The sequence below is a fragment of the Crotalus tigris genome, unplaced genomic scaffold, assembly GCF_016545835.1.
Source record: "Crotalus tigris isolate CLP2741 ecotype Arizona unplaced genomic scaffold, ASM1654583v1 scf7180000020550.821452, whole genome shotgun sequence".
NCBI lineage: Eukaryota > Metazoa > Chordata > Lepidosauria > Squamata > Viperidae > Crotalus > Crotalus tigris.
The window spans coordinates 304,490-310,489 of record NW_024098074.1 but is presented as its reverse complement, the minus strand read 5'-3'; the positions used below and the strand labels follow the sequence as shown (position 1 = coordinate 310,489).

The 6,000-nt window shown below is 45.6% G+C and overlaps 1 protein-coding gene across 4 annotated transcripts in view; it reads right to left on the bottom strand.

Moving 5' to 3' along the window:
* Positions 1-1,077: 1,077 nt before the first annotated feature.
* Positions 1,078-6,000, bottom strand: part of MEI4 (meiotic double-stranded break formation protein 4) — a 215,096-nt gene continuing 210,173 nt past the window's right edge. For all 4 annotated transcript variants that reach the window (XM_039367093.1, XM_039367092.1, XM_039367089.1 and 1 more), the window contains one exon: positions 1,078-1,700. The gene's annotated coding sequence lies outside the window, so the exon portion shown is untranslated. The remainder of the gene's footprint in view (positions 1,701-6,000) is intronic.

The following is a 6,000-nucleotide window of genomic DNA, read 5'->3' as shown; positions in this document are numbered from 1 at the left end:
GGACATCGAGAGGCAAGTGGACCTAGGTATAGCTCCACTGTTTCTGGCTCCAGACTCTATTAGATACGTGGTTACACCTGCCAGGTATCTTAGTCAGTTGGAATCAGTAAACCACCGGAAAGCATTCTCGCTTGCACGGTGCCATGCGTTTCCATCCTGTACGGCAAGTATAAAAAGACACCATTGGCTGAAAGACTCTGCTCCTGTGGCTTAGGAGAGGTGGAGACCATTGGAAACATACTCCTTCGATATTCCTTCTATAGAGCTATTCGAAAAAACCATATCCTCCCCATAATTGATAGGTATCATGGTCATTTGGAAAGTATTTATCTCCAGTGGCTGCTTAAGGATGAGCAGGCAGCAATCACGGCACAGGTGGCTAGATTCTGTGCAGCAGCATTGGGGATTCGCCCGAAACATAAATAAACATTTCAGCGGCATTTTTCATTCGAAAAGTCAAACTTGTTCATTAATGCTACTTAATTCAGAGGTGGTGTTCATTGCATGCTAGTCAACTATGCTTAAACCCGTGTGTCATAAAAACTTAGCACATAGCGGTTAATTTCTGGCTGAGTGTGTTATGTACATTCAGGAGATTGGGACCGTTCTATTAATTGTGATTAAGATAATCAACAGGTGTTTCAGTTGAACATAGTTCTAGGTGATCACTTCTTGCTTATTGATGAAGTCAGGCAGGAGAGGTGCAGCCCCAGTTGCCACACCAATGCTCAGTATAAAACAGAGAAGGAAAAAGTTCAGCCTTTAAGATGTATTTGACTCAGTATGGCTTAGTAATGAGAAATGCTGAGATTTTTAATTTTCAGGGCCATTGATTCCCCACTCCAATGGAGACCAAGTCTAGAAGCGGGACCTGCTTGTATTTGTTTTTTCCACAAGATTAAATTTGCCTATTTGGTATTATTTACAGAAAAAGTGTAGCATGTTAAGAATACAACACCAGAAAACATATCTAGATTGAATGCTACATGGGCCTGGTATTCCTTGGATGCTGAACATTATGGTAATTCAAGATGAGCAATCACATTCGTTGCCTCAGATAGTTGTGTCACTTGGGTCATTCTGGTTTCAGCATCTCAATTTTATTGAAGTTTCAAGAAGGAAGCATTACATATACCGTGGCAGTGTTAAGGCTATAATTGAGTTTTGTGTCAGACAGACTCTTGAGTGCCGTAGTTATATGACTAGCAACAGAAAAAAAAGGACAAATAACAGTAATACACAAAAGCGTGCAAGCCATTAAAAAGAAATCAATTTCCCATTGACTGAATAAGGATACGGCCTTGCCCCAAACCAGTTGTTTGTCACACTGGCACAGTGTGAGAGGTGACAAAGTTAGTTACTTCCCTCAAGGTTAAGTGCTCCTCCTTTCTTTTTAAATTAATCCTCCCTAATTATTGCCCTGAGGTCTGAGACCATAGATTTGAATGGCGTTTTACTGATAGTCTTGCAGAGAAAAGCAGGAAGGGAGGGGCATGCTCCAATGGAAAGCAGGGAGCTGAATACAGTTTGTGTATTGATGATCATCAGAATGCAAGCTCAGCTCTTATCTGATTTGCCATGCCAGCAAAAGACAAGGAGTGCAGTCCAAATGCATTTGCTAGAGTAAAATCGGGTTAACTTTGCCTCAGCCCCAAGATCTTCTTAGCTCTCCTGCCTTCCTCCTTGCCTTGAAGAAAGCCCTGTGGAGAGAATAAGCAAGTGATCAGAAGAGGGCAAATGGACATCATCTCACCATGGCAGATCTTCTTTTTGTCTTTGGCCCATTCCCCATGCACTACTCACAGCACAAATGTGCATGACCTCTTTTTTCCCCCTTTTCTGGCATGCCCTCATGAAGATGTCTTCATCTCATCCTCAGTCTATCCCTTCAAGTTGGCATTAGTTGTTCCAGAAGTAAAAACAGCATTTTTTCCCCCCCACAAGGATCCAACAAATGGTAGCAATTTTGCCTTGGATACAATCTCACTTGCTTGACTGACTGTTCTGTGAATGTCACAGCCATGTGTTCCCTGGAGGCGAGATCAGCTTGGCACCTTCTAGTTACATAAGGCTGATGTGGTCATTTATCCCCTCTGGTTCTGGGCTCAATCTTCTAGCACTAATCTCCTTTGGATGAGAGGTGACTCAAGCTCTTTGAAACTGCATTCTCATGCTCTACACATTAGGTCTCCAAGTTGATCCCTGGTTTAGATAGCAAACTTTGCTGTCACACCTTGAGCAGCAGAGACCATAAGGAGCTGCATTCTGAAGCAGGAGAAAAAGCAAAACAGTTGTAGCTTTTTCTGCTGCTTCATGGCAAAACTCTCCCCATGCCTTTCTAGAGGTTATAAAGCAGTGGTTCTCAACGTTTGTGTGACGGCGACCCCCGTCACACAAACGTTCTGTGCATGTGCAGCGTCGCGCGCATGGGGGCGGGGCTGTGCATGGGCGCCCCCGCCCACATGCGCAGCGCACATGCGCGGCGCCCCCCCCCGAGTGCAGAAAATGGCGGATTGCCTTCTTTGGCAACCCCCGAAAAATGGTCGATCGACCCCAAATGGGGTCGCGACCCATAGGTTGAGAACCGCTGTTATAAGGCTGCTCCACTAGATGTGGCTACTCAGTCTTAGCAGGACCCAAAATCAGGACCAAAATTTACTCGTATAACCTTTGAGTAAAGATCTTTATCAGTGAGCAAAACAGATCCTGGGAATCTTCTATGAGGCTTAGGTGGGGGTCTGTGAAAAAAAAGGGTGGGGCAAAAAGCCTATTTTGTGGGGCACATTTGAAATCTATTTTTAGCACTATGCATTTTGACCTTAGACTTGGATCTTGCTTAATAATCAGTGCAACCTAGATTGTCTTGCTATTACTTCTGTTAGAGACTGAATGACATCCAAACTCATAGGCAGAATCAAGACTGGTAGAGCTCAGAGTAATAATTTTGGACAGAGCATAATTTTGCCCAAGGCACTTCCACTTATATTGTTAAGTCCATTTTTTTCTTTCGGAATATGGACATATGATAGATCATTGCTTTCCACTCCTCTATATATAAACACAAATGAAACTTTGATGGGGAGAAGATATTCCAGAAAAGTTTAAATAATGCATACCTGGATACTTCATTCACAGGAAATATGAGCACACTCCTCTGTTTATCGTAAACTCTTGTGCATAAACTAAGCGCTACAGGGTGCTAATAGCCTTTGCTCAAGATATACAACCTAACCAGAACTCAAAGGTTCACGAGAAGAAAAATGATTTAATTACAGTAAAATAGAAACCAATCTTCTGGAAAAGAGGCTCTGACTAACAGAATATTGCATCAGATGGTTTTGAGGCAGAGAGGCATATTAATGCGGCTGTCCTTTAGCTGTCTCCTCCTCCAGCACCTCCTCTGGAAGAAGGGATAGCAAATTGTACGCGTACTTGGATGAATTGTTTGAGTGAGAGAGAAAAACTGGTGAAAGCATACGGGAGTCAATTAGCTTTGTACATGGAGTCAGATAATAAACTTTAATTAGTACAGTGGTGGCGAACCTATGGCACGGGTGCCAGAGGCAGCACTCGGAGCCCTCTCTGTGGGCACACGTGTCGTTGCCCCAGCCTTGCCTCCCCCTGCGACCCCCTCCTCTCCAGCAGCCCTCCTGAAGGAGAGTCGCCCTGAGCGTGGCCCACACGGAGCAGTGCAGCCAAGGACATGGCAGCCAGGCAGCGTAGACAAGACTCCGCCCTCACACCCCTTCATGCAGTTGATGCTGCAGAACACGGGCAGAGGGTGTGGCCACCATAGCGCTGCTGGGCTGCCTGGGCGATCTGCGGTGGGCCCTGGAGGGGGTGAGTGGTCCTGTGGGCAGGTAGGACAGGGGATGGGGGGCAGAGCGGGGGCAGAGTAGGGAGGTGGAGCGGGGGCGAGGCCAGTTTTTGGGCACTCGGTCTCTAAAAGGTACATCATCACTGAATTAGTACTTGTTTCTTCAGTATCTCTATGTTGTGGTCTTGATTATTTTTTGGGATGTGGCTTCTGGGAATGCTAGTTTATCAAGAACTTCTCCTTTCTTTCTATATAGGCAACCAAGTCTACTTTTAGTTCTTCAGAGATGGCTTGCTATTGACACTGCATCGTTTCATTGAGTATTTTTTTTTTCAGAGAGCAAGCAAGCCATGGAATTAAAGCACTGAGGATCTTGTAGGCTGTGTGCTGTATCGCTATTGAACAATTTGGACAACCTGCCAGCCCTGGGAGAAAAGATGTTTTAGAGTGTGCAGGGCACTCCCCTACTGCCAGTTGACAGCTCTTCTTCTCCCATGATCTGCTCCCTCCCCTCTTGCTGGGAGCTGCCATTCAGGGAAAAGAGTTTAAAAATTGGCTGATGGGTGCCACCTGCATCCCTCTGCCCTCTCCAAACATTTCTTGTTCAAGATCCAAAGTACTGTATGGCTCTTGTCCCCAGCTCTTTAGCCTTATTGTCTTTTATTTGTGACAGCTGGGCTTTAGATTGTATCCCAGGTGTTCTACCTGTATTATTTATTCTAGGTAAGCTGCCAAGAGTCTTTTTTTTTAATTGTTGCAAGAAGGAAATATGCTAAACAAGCACGTACAGTACATTGAGGCTGCAGTAGAATGGCAATGGATTCCATTGCTGGCTAGGGTTATTATGCCCATGTCAATCGTAAAAATCAGGATGTGTTCCTCTCATTCCCCTGGCCATTGGTCATCTAGTTTTGCCTGCAATGCGGTGAAGCATGACAGGTTTTTATTCACTTGGTAGTTGTTGCTGGATGTGATCAGCTGAATGGGAAAAACACATATTAACATGGATAAGGATGACTTAAGCCAGCCTCATTCATGAGCTGGATGTGAAATGAAAGTAACATCATGGGGATATAGAAGAAGAAAAGATATTGGCAAGGTAGATTAAACCTAGGCTATACATAAAAAAACATCCAATAGGGAGTTATCCAGAGTATGATCTGAAACTATCATAGTGCTAAGTAGCTTGAATATTTGCTTGGTATCCTGCCACCATACAGATCCCATAACTTCGGAATCAAATCAGCATTTCCCATCAACTCTTTATTCTCTTAGCAGGGATTTCTAAACATTTTGCCATCACACCTCCATTTATATTATCTTAATATACACAACATGCCTAAAATCCAAACACTGGAATGAACATTGTCTGAGATGGTATAGGTCAGTGGTGGCGAACCTATGGCATGCGTGCCAGAGGCAGCACTCAGAGCCCTCTCTGTGGGCACACGCGCCGTCGCCCCAGCCCCACCTCCCCCTGGGACCCCCTCCTCACCAGCAGCTCCCTGAAGGAGAGTCACCCCAAAGCGCAGCCCACGTGGAACAGCACAGCCAAGGACATGGCAGCCAGGCAGCAGAGACAAGACTCTGCCCTCACGCCCCATCATGTGCAGTTGATGCTGCGGGGCGTGGACAGAGGGCATGACTGCCATGGGCCACGTGGGCGATCTGCAGCAGGCCATGGAGGTGGTAAGTAGCACTGCGGGTGGGTGGGTGGGGGCAGGGTGGGGTCGGAGCAGGCGGAATGAGGGCAGAGCAGGGGTGGGTGGGGGAGCAGGGTGGGGCTAGTTTTGGGCACTTGGTCTCTAAAAGGTTTGCCATCACTTGTATAGGTTTTCCTGCTTGAGCGGGGGGCTGGACTAGAAGACCTCTAAGGTCCCTTCCAGCTCTATTCTATTCTATAAATGAACAATGAAAACAACACAATGAAACTTTGGGAAAGCAAGATGTATTGCAACAATAGAACTAAAAGGCCTTCACACCTCCCTGGACTCTTCCCCAAGGGAGGTACACCTCACAGTTTGGAAAACCCAGCACTATCTGCTTCTTGCTGATGAAGAAATCTGGAGATCTTGAAAGCTTGCTGCACATTTCTTTTTGTACCTACTAAATTGGTCTAATAAATACTTCCATCCTGAGTGGCAGTGTGGAAGAGTGGTTAAAGTATTGAATTAAATAGTGAA